The 21,050-nt window shown below is 43.8% G+C and overlaps 2 protein-coding genes across 2 annotated transcripts in view; one reads left to right on the top strand and one right to left on the bottom strand.

The window, feature by feature from the left end:
• The window catches only part of FANCM (FA complementation group M), a 258,713-nt gene that overhangs the window by 157,855 nt on the left and 79,808 nt on the right, over window positions 1–21,050 (bottom strand). The window lies entirely within an intron of this gene.
• LOC141116947 (heme-binding protein 1-like) overlaps window positions 1–21,050 on the top strand; it is a 61,457-nt gene that overhangs the window by 1,123 nt on the left and 39,284 nt on the right. The gene's annotated exons all lie outside the window — the stretch shown is intronic.

Here is a 21,050-nt window from a genome sequence, read left to right as displayed (position 1 = left end):
CTGTACAGGACACTAAAAATAGGTCATCGGTAATTGGTATTGGCGAGCACTTGAGAAAAAGTATCGGTACTCGTACTCAGTCTTGGCACTTACTGGCATTAATGCATCCCTTAAAAATATTTCTTGGTACTTTATGCAAACTCTTTGTCATGGATACATATTAACGTGGCCTCAAACGGGATTACGCCAAACAGATGAGAGAACATCCATGGTAGGCTCTCTATTCAGGACCACATGAATGTATATTCGTTGTGCAGGCTCGGGCACGCAATAAAACGGTTAACTGCAATGCTGGCACACTTATGGTATGGTGTATTCATGGCATGGTAATAGTTGTTGTTCAGTTATTTAGTCGTGTCCGACTCTTCGTGACCTCATGGACCACAGCGTGCCAGGCTTTTCTGTCCTCCACTCCCTCTCGGAGCTTGCTTATTTTCATGGTAACAGTACCAATGTGTTAATATCTACATTCCAGTATATGCTGGAAAATAATTTCCATGTGATATTAAAGTATTAAGTGACACTACTACAACAGTAAATTGTATTCATGTGACAATTATATCATAACCCATAAAACGTGTAACACATTGGGGGAGATCTACTGAAACTGGTGCAGCTGTGTTTAGTAACCAATCCGCTTCAAAAAAAAAAAAAAAAAAAAAAGTAGAGTAGAAGCAGATTGGTTACTATGCACATCTGCACCAGATTCTGAGTGCCCCAGTTTTAGTAAATCAACTAAGTGGTTGGCATTTCCACCTAGCAGCAATGGGGGTCATCGGTTCGAATCCCAACCATAGCGATACCTGCCTGGAGTTTGTATGTTCTCCCTATTCCTGCGTGGGTTTCCTCCCAACACTCCAAAGACATGCTGATAGATTATTCGGCTCCGGTCTAAATTGGATCTCGTATGTTTATGTATGAATGTGAGTTTAGGACCTTGGATTGTAAGCTCCTTAAGGGCAGGGACTGATGTGAATGTACAATGTGTGAAAAGTGCTGCATAAATTGACAGCGCTATATACAGCAAGTACCTTTAATTAACCATTTGCCGACCAGCCGCCGCAGTTTCGCTGCAGCAGAATGGCACGGCTTGGCGAAATGACGTTATGTTACGTTGCTTTCGCCCTGTGGCCACTAGGGGCGCGCGCCTTCTGCTCGCCCCCGGAGCCGATGCGAGTGCTCGGCGGTCGCAATCGCTGGTGACACACCAAGAACCGGGATCTGTGTATGTAAACACACACAGTTTATGGTTCTCTGAATGGAGAACAGACAGATCATCTGTTCATAGAGTATGAACAACGATCTGTCATCTCCCCTACACAGTCCCCTCCCCCCTTCAGTTAGAACACACCTAGGGAACACAATTAACCCCTTGATTGCCCCCTAGTGTTAACCCCTTCCCTGCCAGTGACATTTTTACAGTAATCAGTGCATTTTTATAGCACTGATCACTGTGTAACTGCCAATGGTCCCAAAAACGTGTCAAAAGTGTCCACCATAATGTCGCAGTCCCGATAAAAATCGCAGATCGCCACCATTACTATTAAAAAAAAATATATATATATATATATATATATATATATATATATATATATATATATAAAAATGCTATAAAACTATCCCCTATTTTGTAGATGCTATAACTTTTGCGTAAACCAATCAATATACACTTATTGCGATTTATTTATTTTTACCAAAAATATGTAGAATACATATCAGCCTAAACTGAGAAAAAAAAATGTATATATATTTTTGGGGGATATTTATTACACCAAAAAGTAGAAACATTTTTTTGTTTATAGTGCAAAAAATAAAAATCGCAGAGGTGATCAAATACCACCAAAAGAAAGCTCTATTTGTGGGGAAAAAAGGACATCAATTTTGTTTGGGTGCAACGTCACAGGACCGCGCAATTGTCAGTTAAAGCGACGCAGTGCCGAATCGCAAAAAGTGCTCTGGTCAGGAAGGGGGTAAAATCTTCCGGGGCTGAAGCGGTTAATGAAAAGCTCCACCCTTAGATTACATGACACTATACACACTTAGGGCATTGCAGCTCAAAAAAAAAAAAAAAAGCTGCTTTTACAGGCATTTGAGCTTTTATTTCAGCATGAAGAAGCTTGTACTTATTTGGGCTCTTTTTTACATTTTTATTGAGCTTCTTTGAGCATAGGCATTTTTTTTTTTTTTTTCTTCACAAACCCTCCCCTCAGTCCATTTTTCCCCATTTTATTTTTTTGCGTTTTCAAACTTCAAGTTCTTTTGCACGTTTTTGGGCGTCTTTTTCATCCTGGTTCACATTGCAGCGATTTGACATGCCAAAAACACATGCCAAAATCGGCAGCTATTTCCAGCAACTTCACCGCCCGTATCGGTGTGACGCCGCACTGATTCTCAAAAGTAGTTTTTGTACTACTTTTGGCGACTTCGGGGTGCGACTTCAATAGACATCTGTGCAGAAACTCACACAAATGTCTCTGAAATCACCCCAGAAGTCGGGACTGACATGTGGGAATTAAATCATGTGAGTCCAGCTGAACTCACACGATTTCATTCCCGCTGTCTGTGTGAACCTGGGCTTCTGCTTGAAAAGCTCCTCTCAAAAAATTGCAAGTTTGGTGGGGAGGTTTTTTTCTGCCTGTAAGAGCATAGACTACACATAACAGAACTATGGGACCACTCCTGAGAATTCTAGATGCCTGCCTGACCCTGGATTCAATACTTTTGAGTGACTTTATCTGCCCATACATGGTCAGATTTTCATGCAAACATTCCCATGAAGATCCTTTATTAGGTCAGTTGATAAAGCCACCAGTGACTATACAAAGTTCCTATTAAAGTCCTGAAAATTTTGGTTCAGTTGGCATGAGAATGTTGTAAAGTGTAACATTTCAAGAGATTCTAAAGTCTTGTTTTTTTGTTTAAAAATAACAAACACGTTATACTTACCTGCTCTGTGTAATGGTTTTGCACAGAGCAGCCCGGATCCTCCTCTTCTCGGTCTCTTCTCGGTGCCCCCATAGCAAACATCTTGATATAGGGGTACCCAAATCAAGCCGCTGCTCTGTGTGTTCATTCAGACACGGAGCCGATGCTTGGCCCTGCCCCCTCTCCCTCATTGGCTCACTGCTTTTGACAGTAGCGGGAACCAATGGTGCCTGCTGTGCTTCTCAGCCAATCAGGAGGGAGACTTAGCATCGGCACAAGCAGGTGTATTTACTAACCGGCCGAGTTGCTTTACAGGTGTTTTATTGCTAAAAATATTGCCTGCAAAGTGCCTGTAAAGCGCCTCTCCTGTCACTCTAGTGTGAAAGCCGAATGTTTTTACACTGGAGCAGTGCGTTTGCAGGACGTTAAAAAAAAAAAGTCCTGCAAGCAGCATCTTTGGGGCGGTTTAGAATCGGTGTCTACGCCGCAACTAAAACACCCTGCCCATTGAAATCAATGGACGTGGTGCTTTGCGGGCGCTATTAACCCCTTCTTCGGTTGGTAGCGGGGGTTAAAAGCGCCCTATCAGCCGAAAAGCGCTGATAAAAGGACGGCTTTACCGCAGATGCAAACTGACCTTGCACTGCAATCACAGCATTACCACCACTTTAGCCGTCTGTTAAGATTACTTCAACTCTTTCTAGCATTCTAGTCTTCAGAACAAACATCACCCCATAAATGTTCTGCTAAACCTTCATTGTCAGATGGCAAGGCTGAGAGACAATAGATGAATACTTCTGGGTGGAGATGGGCGTTCTGTGCTGGTGGATACTTTCAAAATATGCAACATACACTATACTGTAAAAAGTATTGGGACGCCTACCTTTACACACACATGAACTTTAATGGCATCCCAGTCTTAGTCTGTAGGGTTCAATATTGAGTTGGCCCACCCTTTGCAGCTATAACAGCCTCAACTCTTCTGGGAAGGCCGTCCACAAGGTTTAGGAGTGTGTCTATGGGAATGTTTGACCATTCTTCCAGAAGCGCATATGTGAGGTCAGGCACTGATGTTGGATGAGAAGGCCTAGCTCGCAGTTTCCGCTCTAATCTATAATTCATTCCAAAAGGTGTTCTATCGGGTTGAGGTCAGGACTCTGCACAGGCCAGTCAAGTTCCTCCACCCCAAACTCTCTCATCCATGTCTTTATGGACCTTGCTTTGTGCACTGGTGCAAATGATTTGGTGGGGGGTTATGGTGTGGGGTTGTTTTTCAGGGGTTGGGCTTGGTCCCTTAGATCCAGTGAAGGGAACTCTTCAGGCGTCAGCATACCAAGACATTTTGGACAATTTTATGCTCCCAACTTTATGGGAACAGTTTGGGGATGGCCCCTTCCTGTTCCAACATGACTGCACACCAGTGCACAAAGTAAGGTCCTGCCTCTGTAGTGCCAGCTCCTGTCCTCGGTGGAGTGATACCAAGTGCACTTTGCCTGGGGTCTTTCTAGCTGACCTTTCGAGAGTGATGCCAGCAGAAGGTTGAAGAGGAAAAGGTCAGTGTATTAAACATCGCACTTCACTTTTGTAATGGCCATATTAGCACTTATAAAAAGGGGTCATTAGGTTGCTTTCACACTGATCCGCAGGTGCAGCACAGTGCACCTGCAGCATTCCTGCAGGTTAGCTGCACTGAGCCATAGACTGAGGGGGAAAAAGTATTTGACCCCCTGCTGATTTTGTACATTTGCCCACTGACAAAGAAATGATCAGTCTATAATTTTAATGGTAGGTTTATTTTAAACAGTGAGGACCAGAATAACGCCAAAAAAATCCAGACGAACGCATTACAAAAAAAATTATAACATTTCTTTGCATTTTAATGCGTGAAATAAGTATTTGATCCCTTCACAAAACATGACTTGGTGGCAAAACCCTTGTTGGCAATCACAGAGGTCAGACGTTTCTTGTAGTTGGCTCCCAGGTTTGCACACATCTCAGGAGGGATTTGTCCTACTCCTCTTTGCAGATTTTCTCCAAGTCATTAAGGTTTCAAGGCCGACGTTTGGCAACTTGAACCTTTAGCTCCCTCCACATATTTTTTATGGGATTAAGGTCTGGAGACTGGCTAGACCACTCCAGGACCTTAATGTGCTTCTTCTTGAACCACTGCTTTGTTGCCCTGGCTGTGTGTTTTGAGTCATTGTCATGCTGGAATACCCATCCATGACCCATTTTCCAATGCCCTGGCTGAGGGAAGGAGCTTCTCACCCAGGATTTGATGCTTTATGGCCCCATCCATCATCCCTTTGATGCAGTGAAGTTGTCCTGTCCCCTTAGCAGAAAAACACCCCCCAAAGCATAATGTTTCCCCCTCCATGTTTGACAGTGGTGATGGTGTTCTTGGGGTCATAGGCAGCATTCCTCATCCTCCAAACACGGCGAGTTGAGTTGATGCCAAAGATTTTGGTCTCATCTGACCACAACACTTTCACCCAGTTCTCCTCTGAATCATTCAGATGGTCATTAGCAAATTTCAGACGGGCCTATACCTGTGCTTTCTTGAGCAGGGGGACGCTGCAGGATTTCAGTCCTTCACAGCATAGTGTGTTACCAATTGTTCTCTTGGAGACTATGGTCCCAGCTCCCTTGAGATTGACAAGATTCTCCCGTGTAGGTGTAGCAGATTTCTCACTGTTCTCATGACCAGGTGAGATCTTGCATGGAGCCCCAGATGGAGGGAGATTGACAGTTATTTTGGGTTTCTTCCATTTGCGAAGAAATCGCACCAACTGTTGTCGCCTTCTCACCAAGCTGCTTGGCGATGGTCTTGTAGCCCATTCCAGCCTTGTGTAGGTCTACAATCTTGTCCCTGACATCCTTTTGGTTTTGGGCATGGTGGAGAGGTTGGAATCTGATTGCTTCTGTGGACAGGTGTCTTTTATACAGGTAACAAGCTGAGATAAGAAGCACTACCTTTAAGTGCCGGTTCACACAGGGGCGGCACGACTTGCAGGTCGCCTCACCGAGGCGATCTGCACACGACTTCAGCGGCGACTTGCAAAACGACTTCTGTATAGAAGTCAACGCAAGTCGCCTGAAGTCGTCCCAAAAATACTACAGGAACCTTTTTCTAAGTCGGAGCGACTTGCGTCGCTCCTATTAGAACGGTTCCGTAGTACAGAACGGGACGCGACTTGTCAGGCGGCTAGGTCGCCTGACAAGTCACCCCTGTGTGAACCGGCACTCAGAGATTGCTCCTAATCTCTGCTCGTTACCTGTATAGAAGACACCTGGGAGCCAGAAATCTTGCTGATTGATAGGGGATCAAATAATTATTTCACTCACAATGCAAATCAATTTATAACTTTTTTTGAAATGTGTTTTTCTGGATATTTGTTGTTAATTCGGTCTCTCACTGTTAAAATAAATCTACCATTAAAGTTATAGACTGACCATTTCTTTGTCAGTGGACAAACTCACAAAATCAGCAGGGGATCAAATACTCCCCCCCCCCCCCCCCCCCTCACTGTATATCCTGCGGTTTTGGTGAGCTTTCTGAAAGTGCACCAAACCCACAAGATGCAATAGAAGTCTATGGCTAGGTGCAGTTAACCTGCAGGTGGATTGTGCTGCACCCGCAGTGCAGGTATACTGAAGGACATCAGCATAAAAGAAGCCTTATAGGGGGCTCAGTACAGTATGGTTTTGTTTACATTTTGCAGTTAGGGGGGTGCTAAAATCCCATAGTTCATTGTGGCCCATGACCGGTTACCAAATTTAAAGTGGTTGTAAAGGCAGAAAGAAGGTGCATTCTATGCTTTAAGATAAAAAAAAATCTTCTGTGTGCAGCAGCCCCCTCAGCCCCCACTAATACTTACCCTGAGCCCCATCTCAATCCAGCAATGTTGCACGAAAGACTCAGCTGTCTGGGACTCTCCCTTCTGATTGGCTGAGGCACACAGCGGGTGCCATTGGCTCCTGTTGCTGTCAATCAAATTCAGTGAGCTACTGAGGAGAGAGAGGCGATGGGTTTGAGCCGTGGCTCCATGTCTGAATGGGCACACAGAGCAGCAGCTCAGCTCTGGTGCCCCAACAGAAAGTTGCTTGCTGTGGGGGCACTCAGCACTAGGGAGAAGCCAGGAGTGCTGCAGGCAAGGGACCCGGGAAGAGGAGAATCTGGGCTGCTTTGTGCAAAACCACTGGACTAAGCAAGCAATTCTGACACGTTTGTTATTTTTAGGCAAAAAAAACAAAGACTTTAGTATGTATCAATTTATGTGACCCTCACTCTTCAAATGGTGGAGCACCCCTGATTTAGACCATAATCAAAATTTTCCATCTTGCAATGTAATAAATGTAAACTCCTTTTCCACAACCTAGATAGAATCAGAACCCTTTTAGGTTTTATTGTCATGGCTGCTGGCGTGCCAGAATCATCTTGTCTTTGCGTTGGAAATGTGCTGGACAAGGTAACCCAGGGTAGCCCAGAAGAGCCCAATGAAATGGTGGTTGTGACGAGAATCACTTTGGGTGGGGGGCTTGTGGAACCCAGCTTACCTTGGAGAGCTCTGGAAACTCAGTGACCAGCTCCCCCGGCCCCTCTATGTGTAAATTCGGGGCACAGGGTGACCGAGAACACCAATCTGATCTGTGCTAGTTGGACTCGCTGTACAGCCACACTGGAATGTTGTATATATGTACATATTGTGTGTTGTCTCATGCTGTTCGTGGACTCTTTGCTGGGATAGTTTGGGGTGTGGCTGTGTCCCATTGTTCTGTTGTGTCCGTCTGCCTTGGGAGAAGTGTATTATGGGATGGATGTTTGTATTGGTGTTCCTGGCATGTAAACTGGGGGCAGGGAAGAGAGGTGTAGTTTTTCCTGAGGGTGAAAAACTACACCTCAAGTATATCTCCCAAGAAGCTGCCATGGACACATCCCACAACATTCCTGGATCAACCAAAAGACCGGCCCCTACCAGCCCACAATCACCGCTCTGGAACAAGACTAGGACCAAAGAGGACTAAAGACAACGGTCCCTCTTGACCGTCTGCCAGCTAACTCAAGCTTGGCTCCGCTTGCTACCCAGAAATGGGTTCCTGATTCAACTGTTCCAGAGGACTAGAGTTCCACCTCTTCAATGTCCTAATTGTTCACCTTCTGAGATCAAATTTATTTTTATTTTTTCTTATGACCCCCCTTACTGTTGTGGGAGGTTCCACACTTCAATCTCTGCCCCCCCCCCCCCACACACTCACACACTCCCCCGCCCCCCCAAGTACAGCTCTCTTACGTCAGGAGATCTGTATCCCTCTTCTGTCCCTTCCTCCCTTCTCCTTCTCTACTCTTTACTTCCCCCTACATGTGTCTAACTTGTACATATTTTGCAGCTCACTTCACTTCTGTTCAAGGGAAGTGCTCCATGGAGCCAGGCGACCAGACAACCAGACAGGAGACCCTCCTTATCCAGGTGACAGAAGACTTCAAAGGGTGAGTGACAGTAGAGACAGAGACATTGCCCACCCTGAACCCCATGGCTGATCCCACAAGAGTGCCCTTAAAATTGCCAAACACAACGTCCAAGGCCTAAATTTTCCCCTTAAACAGAGGAAAGTTTTTGACAGTTATAAATCCCTTAAACTTGACAGACATTTTCATGATCCTGGAGACCCACTTTTCTAGGCGGTACAGTCCCAAGTTCTACCACCCTCATTTTCCCCGTTTTTACTTGGCCAGTGCCGAAAATCAAACCAGAGGGGTAGCGATCCTCATTTCCAAATTCAGTAATTTTGAGTACCTATCTGAATTCTAAGACCCAGAGGGCAGGTTTCTCCTGGTAAAGGGCACATTAGGGACACCTATACTCCCTGGTCTCCTATTACTCCCGCAATAAAGGGCAAGAAAAATTCTTCCAACTACTATTGGACACCCTAAATCCCCTTTTGGAAGGCACGATCATATTGGGCGGGGACTCCAACGTGGCATTTGACCAGAGGTTAGACAAGTCCAAGCCTCCTTCGGCTCAACTAACCCTACTCACAAGGGCGAGCCTCAAAATCGCCAAACTACTCCATGCCGGGCATTACCAGATGTCTGGCAAGAATCTAACCCCTCCAAGAGGGATTTCACTCACTACTCCCACCCACACAATACTTATGCCAGGATTGACCATATCCTGGTCCCCCTCATACCTTCTTCCGGCAGTTCTCAAATCTCAAAACTAGAGATACGGCCCTGTCAGACCATTCTATGGTAATCATATCCATCCGCCCCAAAGCCCATATGGCAAAACAGGGGCACTGGAGACTGAATGAATCCATTCTCTCCCACCCATCAAAGCGACGGAAATAAATAACTCATTTCAGGAATACTTTAATATCAATAGCTTAGAGGGAACCTCAGCAGAAACACAGTGGGCAGCCCACAAGGCCTTCATCAGAGGAAAGATCATTCAGATAGCCACACGAATCAAAAGAGAACACAAAGTTGACATTGAGAGATTGGAGAGGTCATACATGGCCCTGCGGGCGCAACACAAAAAGAACCCCTCTAACACCTCAGTAGCCAAAGCAAGACTTGAACTCAATTTGGCCCTCACAACGAAAGCAGAGAAATCCTTAGGATGGAGCGGCAATACACTTTACAGACAAAAAAGACAAGATAGGTCCATTACTAGCTGCCAAATTAACCCTCAGATCGAGGATTTACACCTTGCCCAAGATTCGAATTGCGGGGCACCCTTCACAGTGGAGGAGGTAATGTCAGTCATCAAGGCCCTCAAAAAGGGATCGACCCCTGAACCTGATGGCCTATCCATCCCCTACTGCAAGGTCTTTGCAAGCACCCTAGCTCCACATGACAAAATTCTATAACGCCAAAACTCAGGGCAGCCCCTTGGGCACTCAACACAGCATACATCACAGTCATACCCAAACCAGATAAAAATGCAGAAGTCAGCAATTATCAACCCATTTCCCTTAAAATAATGACCTTAAAATAATAACCAAAATTCTGGCCAACCATCTCTCTTCCTTTATCAATAAATATATCCATAAAGACCAGGTGGGTTTCATCCCAGGCAGACAAGGCCCTGATCAAGTGAGACGAGCAGTTGACATTGTCTCAATACTGCAAACTAATTGGGACGGTGGACCAAAACAACAGGGTTTTTTTCCTTGCACCTGATCTACAGAAAAACTTTGACTCAGTGTCCCGGCCATAACTCTTCTCCCTTTTGGAGCGATGGGGCTTCGGCCCGCGCTTCATGGGGTTGATACATGCCCTGTACTCCCATTCTCAGGCTCAAATCCGCTTACAAGGTCACTACTCATCCCCGATAGTCATAGACAGAGGTACCAGACAGGGTTGCCCACTCTCCCCAATTATATTTGCCGTAGCCATTGAAACCCTAGCCATAGCCATACGCCAGAATCCTGACATTAAAGGTGTAGCATATGGAGACCAAAATCACAAATGTGGACTTTTCGCTGATGATATACTCCTATTCCTGACCTCTCCCCTAACCTCTCTACTCAACCTATACAAAGTACTATCAGAATTCTCCAAAATTTCAGGGCTTCAGGTCAACTACTCCAAATCGCAAGCCTTAAATATCTCTCTTCCGCCTCCCACAGTCTCCCTTATCCAACAATCCTTCAAATTTGAATGGAGTACATACTCTATCAAATACCTTGGGATTTCCCTAACAGCCCACACAGACTCTTTACGCCAACAACTACCCGCCCCTTTAACAAAAACTGGAAGTAGAACTTAAGAAATGGTCCAAAAACGACTTCTCCTGGCTAGGCAGAATAAACTCCATTAAAATGACTTTACTCCCTAGAATCCTGTACTTATTCCGCACCCTCCCCATCCCAATAAGTAAAGATCTGTTATGTTCATTCCAGAGTAAAATAATCAAATTTGTCTGGGGAAACTCAGGATACAGAATCCCCCAACACACCGTTTCTTCACAGGAAGAAGGGAGGTCTCGGATTGCCATACCTATATAAAAATACTACTTAGCCGCTAGAATGGCCCAACTCTCCACAGTATACTCACGACTGGAAAAGCTGGCTTGGGTCCACATAGAAAGGCAGGCAGTCCCCCACTTTACCCTGGACTTCCTGCTCTGGTGCCCCCAGGAAAAAAAAAAAACACCAATTTTGTCCCCCTACCCTATCTCACTTTCACGCACCTCTTGCCCACTTATTTCACAACTCAGAATCCCCCCCTGGACTAGACATTAAATCCTTCAAATGGTGACTGGACAAAGGCCTGTACCGCATAGGACATTTTTTCACCTCTTTTTTAGCAAATTAGACCTCTCGGACTTGGAAAAATTCAGATTCGGGCAGATTTCGCATTTTTCCTATGCAAAATCTGGACAGACAAACCTCTCCCCACCCAAATTTACGGAATATGAACTTTGGTGCAGACAAGCCATGGGGCAAAGGGGAGGCATCTCAATAATCTACTCGTCACTCATCCGCCGACAGATAAATCCTCTTACATGACAGCATGGGAGGCTGACCTCCAACACGAGTGGGACCTGGAGACCTGGCAAGCTACATGTTCCAAATCATTCCGGGACATCCTAAACATTTCCCCGGTGGAAGCCAACTTAAAAAGGTGCTCACAAGATGGTACCTGACCCCCCACTAGACTTGCGTCCATTTACCCCTCAGCAGATCCATGCTACTTCAGGGTCTGCCAACTCCTGGGCTCAATGGCGCATATGTGGTGGGAGTGTCCCAGAATCAGACCCTTCTGGAAGAGAATCTTTAACCCAATTTGCAGGGTCACCAAATGCACGGTCCCCAGGTCCTCAACTGTCGCCCTTCTGAACATCCATATTCCACATATTTCCAAGCCTAAACAGAAACTGATGCACTTTATTCTCCTCACTATTGCTAGGGCATGGAAACAGCCCAGGATATCCATAGCAGCAGTACAACGCAAGATCTCATGGATTATGTCTCAAGAAAAATTAGCCAGCATCCTCATGGACACAACCCAAAAATTTGAAACAGTCTGGGAACCTTGGGCCACATTCCAAGGTGTCTCACTCACTCCAAGGATTTTCCCCAACCACCCAGAACCTACAAACTAATGTTCGGCACATGCTTTTTTTTCCTATTCTTCTCTTCCTCCCTTCTTTTCCTTTTCTTTCTCAACCCTGTTAGAATGGTACGTTTATGGAGGATGTTCTAATCAGTTTAATCAATGCACATTGATAGCAATGATGGTCTAGTAGCTTTACAAATAAAGAAGAATTCCTGAAGCCTGTTTATTTATTATAGGGCTTCGGGGTGGGAATTTGATGGGGGGGGGGGGGTGCCCAGGTCAGGGATGCCCCCCTCTTCCACCTGTCCTCTCAACCCTCTTGTTGAAAGCTTTTTGCCGACATGCCAGGGGAAGTAGCTCAGTTGTCTTTCGCTCTGCTCCCATAAGAACCTCGAAAGACCTTGTAGGGCCTTGTTGCTATTGATTTGTAACACATCCTCCACATTACAATGTAAAATTTCTCGATATATGTCATGTTAATATTCTGTTTTTCTCTGCAATGAAAAATAAATCTTTTGAAAGTAAAAAAAAAAAAAAAAAAAAAAAAAAAAGGTTTTAGTACCTGAAATGCAAGTGAACATAGTCTGGTGGCATAACCCTACAGATATTACAGTTAATTTGATAATAAAAATAAAAAATAAAGTTGTATGATAAAAATTGCAGATAAGGCAAAAATCTTAAAAAATAAATAAATAAATAAAGGTCTAGATCGCTAGATATAAACAGGAAACATCAGACACCATGAGATTGTTCCGCTTTATAATAGAATTTCATCCACATCTATTCCCAGTCACAATAGCCCTTTAAGCCTCTTAGAGAACACTCAGAAGCATCAAAATCAGATAAGGTTGCTTATCCTCTACAGTGCCTCTGGTCTGTCTGGTAGTTATGCCGGCCATAGACGGTTCAAACCTGAACTGGCCAAGATTCAAACAGTGTATGGGCAGGCTGAATGTACTAATGCCCCGTACACACGATCCGAAAATCGTACGTAAAATGCCGCATTCGAAACGATCGTACGATAATCGGATCGTTAGTACAGAGCTTTTGAGAGCCGATCAGGACAGTTCATCCGATATTATTCTATCGGACATGCACGGAAATTTTTTCCGTACGATGCCAGATCGTACGATTTTCGTTTAATCGGTACAGCTATCGTTCGAAAATGCAATACAAATGCATTGCAACACATGACATCGCTTCCGAATTTTTATTCTGTCGTACGGGAATTTTCGGGACTTTAGTAAACTCATCAGATTCGATGTGAGATTAGCATGCAAACAAAAACGGACGATCATTCGTCCGATATTCGGATCGTGTGTATGGGGCTTTAGTCGATCGACCGATTAACTTGGGTACAACCAGTCTGCCATAGTCACTCTTTTCCTGGTGGGGACAACTCCCCTGCTGGGAGAAGACAATAGCCCAGCAGGAGGGATTCCCACATCAACACTGTCTGTGTTTATGGGAGATTTAAGCAAATTTCTTTCCAGCAACCCGTGGTTGCAGGAAAGAAACATGCACCGTGTATGGCCAGCCTAAGGGTCCCACATAGTATAATGGGCAAGCGCTAAAATGAATCACACATATCCTGTACAACACCATATTGTATAACCTGCATGTGTGGTATGAGGCTTTTAAAATTATGGTAACGCATACAAAATTGAAATATTAACGAATAGTGTAGCGCTACCTGAAAATTAAAATATATAAAACTTCCTTTATAAACAAGTGAACATAAACTAATATCTTAAATAATGTGATCTTCTCATACACAAAATTGTGCACAATTCAGAAATGAATAATAAATTAAAATCCGTGAGTCCTTGGTGAAGTAGCATCCAACAGATAGAAGAAAATCTGCAACCATTATAGCCAAAAAGTCTTAATATTCCCACTGATCCACAAAATACAGGAAAAGAAAGACACTCCACCCAGTGCCCCATAGATCTGCTCTCCTCTATATATGATCTAAGTTACATAAGGAGGTCAACAAAGCTCTTCCCAGTGACAGCTAAATCACGTGGAACACGGAAGATCGCAATTCTTTACACACAGTGACAGGAAACCGAGGTCAGCTGTCACATCACCCCATAGAGTGCATTCCAATGAGGTTATTTAGACTGTATAGTGGAATGTCAGGGACAGTTTAATAATGCGTTCCTGAGTCTCAATACAGAACAAGAAACATGGTATAAAAAAATGGAAATGCATGCTGATCCAATGACTTCAGTACTTTGGAACTCCTGGTCTGCACATTTTCTTTCAGATCCGTGACCCAATTACAGTCATTGCAGCCACTTTTATTTTTCATCTGTATAGGTTGACTATTCGCAGTATGTTGCTAATCAAATCCAGGCACTTTTTATATTTACCATTCTAGTGGTGGAATCTTTGCTTTCATGAAGAGCTTGTAGGAACCATTGGTACGGTATTCTTTAGTGACGTAATAGCCAACATGATGAACCATGGTGACCAGTGGGGGGGGTTTGCTACCCAACACATCTGAAAATGTCTAGTAGCAAAACCCATTAACCGCTTCCAAACCTGGCCAATTCTGGCATTTCTCCTACATGCAAAAATCATAATTTTTTTTTTGCTAGAAAATTACTCAGAACCCCCAAAAAACATACATATACGGTATATACACACTACATATACATATATATATATATATATATATATATATATATATATATATATATATATATATATATATATATATATATATATATATATACATACATATATATACACACACACACACATATATATATATATATATATATATACACACACACATATATATGTGTACATATACACACACACATACAGCTTTGAAAAAGGAACTCATACCCATTTTCCACATTTTGTCATGTTACAACCAAAAACGTGAATGTATTTTATTGGAATTTTATGTGATAGACCAACACAAAGTGGCACATAATTGTGAAGTGGAAGGAAAATGATAAATGGTTTTCAACATTTTTTACAAATAAATATGTGAAAAGTATGGTGTACATTTGTATTCACCCCCTGAGTCAATACTTTGTAGATCCACCTTTCACTGTTATTACAGCTGTAAGTCTTTTTGGGGATGTCTCTACCAGCTTTGCACATCTAGAGAGTGAGATTTTTGCCCATTCTTCTTTGCAAAATAGCTCAAGCTCTGTCAGATTGGACGGAGAGCGTCTGTGAACAGCAATTTTCAAATCTTACCACAGATTCTCAATTGGATTTAGGTCTGGACTTTTACTGGGTCATTCTAACACATAAATATGCTCAATTCTAAACAATTCCATTGTAGCTCTGGCTGTACGTTTAGGGTCGTTGTTGTGATGGAAGGTGAACCTCCGCCCCAGTCTCAAGTCTTTTGCAGACTCTTAACAGGTCTTCTTCTAAGATTGCCCTATATTTGGCTCCATCCATCTTCCCATCAACTCTGACCAGCGTCCCTGTCCCTGATGAAGAAAAGCATCCCCACAACATGATGCTGCCACCACCATGCGTCACGGTGGGGATGGTGTGTTCAGGGTGATGTGCAGTGTTAGTTTTGCACCACACATAGCATTTTGCTTTTAGGCCAAAAAGTTCAATTTTGATCTCCTCTGACCAGAGCACCTACTTCCACATGGCTTCTCACAAACTGCAAGCAGGACTTCTTATGACTTTCTTTCACCAATGTCTTTCTTCTTGTCACTCTTCCATAAAGACCAGATTTGTGGAGAGCATGACTAATAGTTGTCCTGTGGACAGATTCTCCCACCTGAGCTGTGGATCTCTGCAGCTCCTCCAGAGTTACCATGGACCTCTTGGCTGCTTCTCTGATGAATGCTCTCCTTGCTCGGCCTGTCAGTTTAGGTGGACGGCCATGTCTTGGTAGGTTTGCAGTTGTGACATACTCTCCATTTTCAGATGATGGATTGAACAGAGCTCTGTGAGATGTTCAAAGCTTGGGATATGATTTTTATAACCTAACCCTGCTTTATAGAACTAGATGAATGGGAACTAGTGCGCAAAACCACAATGTGGGCAAGAAAATCTTGAACCTGACTGTAAACTACCCGATGGAGAGCCGCCAACATAGACAGGTCCACTCAGTTCCCCAAAATACAATTAAATAAAAGATATGTGGCGCTATTCCATCAATCAGTAGTACCACTCGAAATATAAAATGTAGTGGGCCGATCAAACCCCACCTTCTACAGTAAATATCCGGAGAAAGTACCCAATAAATATTAGCATACCAAGTGAATAAAAAATGGTGGAGATACAATTCTAAGGTATGGGAAAATTTAAAATCTATAAATATACTATCAAGTGCTTAATCAACAATACCAGTTTCCCCTCGTTAAGTAAAAACAAAATATTTTTCTATGTGGATCTGTGAAAAAATAAAACTAACTTCTCAAATAAGATGCTCAAAACCAAAGTGCATGTGATAATGATAAATCAGTGCCTTACAAACAAATCAATACCTCATACATATTCACTGTAAATGAAATAAATAAATATATGGATATAAATATGACTAATATGGTAAAGTGACCCTTAATCGTGAGTTTGCATATACAAATATTAAAGTGACAAAATAGTGCAAAGATGTTCAGCATAAAATGTGCAATAATTGATACATGGCCAAATGCAAATTTCAATCGTACCATAAAATTATAATAAATAAGTAATAAAAATAATAAATTATAAATTAATAGGGCAGCCAATCCCACCACAGGGATGCTGTCCCAAACAGTGACAATAGTGTAGTAAAGTCCAAAAAAGTGCAGTAGTGGTAGGTGTTTTCCACAGCAAAGTCTTTACACACAGTGCTAAACCAATGTGCAGTGATTTTTTCTTTTTTCTATGCACGTTTTAGTGCATCTCCCAAGTGTTTCCCCCAGCCTCTCACCTCCAGAAGCGGCCCCCAATGGGCCAAGTAGAGCGGGTGGATAATAACTAGGAAAGGATGTGTTCCCTGCAGCGTGTCTTTAAGCATCAAATGAGTCTGTCTCTCATCCCCAGCTTCCAGCGCTTTCAGCGGTCCCAGCAATTTAATCAAGAACAGAGGAGAGGTCTCATGGTGTAGTATTTAAAACATTTATTTGAAAAAAACGTAATAACTTACATTAAAATAAGCAGCAAACGGTAGATGTAAGCAAAGCTTCCGGGTTCGGCCGTCCCCGTGAAGCGTCGGCACCTGACTCCTCCTACCCTGACGCGTTGCGTCACAGCACGTGACTTTATCAAAGGGATCCCTAAGTTATTACGTTTTTTTCAAATAAATGTTTTAAATACTACACCATGAGACCTCTCCTCTGTTCTTGATTAAATTGCTGGGACCGCTGAAAGCGCTGGAAGCTGGGGATGAGAGACAGACTCATTTGATGCTTAAAGACACGCTGCAGGGAACACATCCTTTCCTAGTTATTATCCACCCGCTCTACTTGGCCCATTGGGGGCCGCTTCTGGAGGTGAGAGGCTGGGGGAAACACTTGGGAGATGCACTAAAACGTGCATAGAAAAAAGAAAAAATCACTGCACATTGGTTTAGCACTGTGTGTAAAGACTTTGCTGTGGAAAACACCTACCACTACTGCACTTTTTTGGACTTTACTACACTATTGTCACTGTTTGGGACAGCATCCCTGTGGTGGGATTGGCTGCCCTATTAATTTATAATTCATTATTTTTATTACTTATTTATTATAATTTTATGGTACGATTGAAATTTGCATTTGGCCATGTATCAATTATTGCACATTTTATGCTGAACATCTTTGCACTATTTTGTCACTTTAATATTTGTATATGCAAACTCACGATTAAGGGTCACTTTACCATATTAGTCATATTTATATCCATATATTTATTTATTTCATTTACAGTGAATATGTATGAGGTATTGATTTGTTTGTAAGGCACTGATTTATCATTATCACATGCACTTTGGTTTTGAGCATCTTATTTGAGAAGTTAGTTTTATTTTTTCACAGATCCACATAGAAAAATATTTTGTTTTTACTTAACGAGGGGAAACTGGTATTGTTGATTAAGCACTTGATAGTATATTTATAGATTTTAAATTTTCCCATACCTTAGAATTGTATCTCCACCATTTTTTATTCACTTGGTATGCTAATATTTATTGGGTACTTTCTCCGGATATTTACTGTAGAAGGTGGGGTTTGATCGGCCCACTACATTTTATATTTCGAGTGGTACTACTGATTGATGGAATAGCGCCACATATCTTTTATTTAACCATGCTTTATACTTCTGCACAACTTTATCCCTGACCTGTCTGGTGTGTTCCTTGGCCTTCATGATGCTGTTTGTTCACTAAGGTTCTCTAACAAACCTCTGAGGGCTTCACAGAACAGCTGTATTTATACGAAGATTAAATTACACACAGGTGGACTCAATTTACTAATTAGGTGACTTCTGAAGGCAATTGGTTCCACTACATTTTAGTTAGAGGTATCAGAGTAAAGGGGGCTGAATACAAATGCATGCCACAACAGCCACCCCAATAGCTAAGACAGCAGCGCGGCACAATTGGCTCCCACTGCTGTCAAAGTCAATCAGCCAACCAGGAGCGAGAGGGGGCGGGGGTGGCTCGTGGCTCTGTGTCTGAATTGACACAGGGAGCTTTGACTGGGCTTGGGTGTCGCTTGCTGTGGGGGCACTCAACAGGAGGGAGGGGCCAGGAGCACCAACGAGGGACCCAAGAAGAGGAAGATCTGGGCTGCTCAGTACAAAACCATTACAACAGAGCAGGTAAGTAGAACATGTTTGTTATTTTTTTTAGTTTTTAAACGAGACTTTACAATCACTTTAAAGCGGAGTTTCGCCCAAAAAAATTTTTTAGATGTCAGCAGCTGCAAATACTGCAGTTGCTGACTTTTAAAATAAGGACACTTACCTGTCCCGGGGTGCAGCGATGTCGGCACTCGAGACCGAACCGTCCCTCGATCCTCGGGTGCTGCCGCCGCCATTCTCACTCAGGGAATCAGGAAGTGAAGTGTTGCGGCTTCACTGCCCGGTTCCCTACTGCGCATGCGCGAGTCGTGTTGCGCGTCTACACTGGTCCCCGTTGTGTTGTGGGAACTGTGTATTTCCCACAACACAACGGGGGTGGGCGGGGTTTTTGCAGCTAGCTATTCCCGGAAGTGGGTGCAGATACCTGTATTATACAGGTATCTGCACCCCCCTCCCCCCTGAAAGGTGCCAATTGTGACGGAGGAGGGGAGGAATCCGATGAGCGGAAGTTCCACTTTAGGGTGGAACTCCGCTTTAAGCCTAGTACACACGACAAGAGTATTTTTTTTTTTTTTTTTTTTTTTTTTACATGCTAGTCCCATATCGAAAATAAAGAAGTTACTAATAACAAAAAATCTCATACGACAGAACAGAACTTCGGAAGTGATGTAATGTATTCTCTCATTTCAGAGCAATGCGTGTTCTTGCTGTTCCAATTTTATCAGACAAATACTGTACTGAGTAAACAAAAATCGTATGATCTTGTATTGAACGAAAAAATAAAATTTGGGGTTGTCCCTTCAGATAATTCCAGATGAACTAACGTGTTTGGCTCTCTAAAGCTGTGTACGAACGATCAGACTGTCGTACAATCGATTTGAAAGCTGTATTTTTCATCCGATTTTCTGATCGTGTGCATAAGCCTAATGCTGGTTATGTACACTGACAACAATGCTGAGGCTTATTGCAGCCACCAAAAGCAGTCCTGGAAGTTATAATTGCTGCCAGTGGCACCAATGCTTAGGGTTATTATAGTGGCCACAGACGCCAATGCTGGGAGTTGCTATTACTGCCGTCAATGCTGGGGGTCAGTACTTCAGTCGCTGACGCCAATGCTGGGGGTCACTACTGACACCCATGCTGGGGGTCACTACTGACACCAATGCTGGGGGTCACTACTGACACCAATGCTGGGGGTCACTACTGACACCAATGCTGGGGGGGGTGATTACTGCAGCCGCTGCCGCCAATGCTGGGGAGCAATTACTGCAGCCAGGAATTATCATTACTGCCACCAACACCAACACTGGAGGTTATTACTGCAGCCACCGAATGCTGAGAGTTAATACAACCATTTATACCAACAATGGGGCTAAATTTGCTCCCACTTTGTTCTGTGTGCCAAAACTGGGGCGTCATTACTGACGCCAATGCTGGGGGTCATTACTGACGCCAATGCTGGGGGGCGATTACTGCTGACGCCAATGCTGGGGGGCGATTACTGCTGACGCCAATGCTGGGGGGTGATTACTGCTGCCGCCAATGCTGGGGGGCGATTACTGCTGCCGCCAGTGCTGGGGGGGGGGCAATTACTGCAGCCGCCAGTGCTGGGGGGGGCGATTACTGCAGCCGCCAGTGCTGGGGGGGGGGGGGCGATTACTGCAGCCGCCAGTGCTGGGGGGGGGGGGGGGCGATTACTGCAGCCGCCAGTGCTGGGGGGGGGGGGGGGGATTACTGCAGCCGCTGCCGCCAATGCTGGGGGGCGATTACTGCAGCCACTGACACCAAAGCCAGGAATTACCATTACTGCCACCGACACAAACACTGGAGGTTATTTCTGCAGCCACCGAATGCTGAGAGTTAATACAACCATTTACACCAACAATGGGGCTAAATTTGCTCCCGCTTTCTTCTGTGAGCCTTGAATACATTTTGCATTCAAATAAAAGTATTGCTGGAAAGCAAAATTTGTATTTCCGAGTATTTTTTTACTCTTGGGGCATGGACGGGTTTGAAAGAATTTACTGGGCTCTTGCCTCACTAAGGTTAAAAAAAAAAGCTGCACTTATCCAGTGTGTAGGAGAACAGCATGCACACTTGGGAAATGGCACTGAGTGCATTTAGTGACCTTGCATGTTGATCCTTGAGCCGTTACCATGTAGACTCTGCAAGGTCCAGAGAGTGCTTTCCATGGCCGAATCGTGTGTAAGCCGCAGTAATAAGAGGATTTATGGGAATTGCAGTAAATCTCCCAGCCCTACATTCAACAAAACAATGCTGCTGAATTTCATAGATAAAAGGCAGC

Source organism: Aquarana catesbeiana, linkage group LG13 (assembly GCF_042186555.1).
Source record: "Aquarana catesbeiana isolate 2022-GZ linkage group LG13, ASM4218655v1, whole genome shotgun sequence".
NCBI lineage: Eukaryota > Metazoa > Chordata > Amphibia > Anura > Ranidae > Aquarana > Aquarana catesbeiana.
This window is presented reverse-complemented; position numbering and strand designations above follow the sequence as displayed.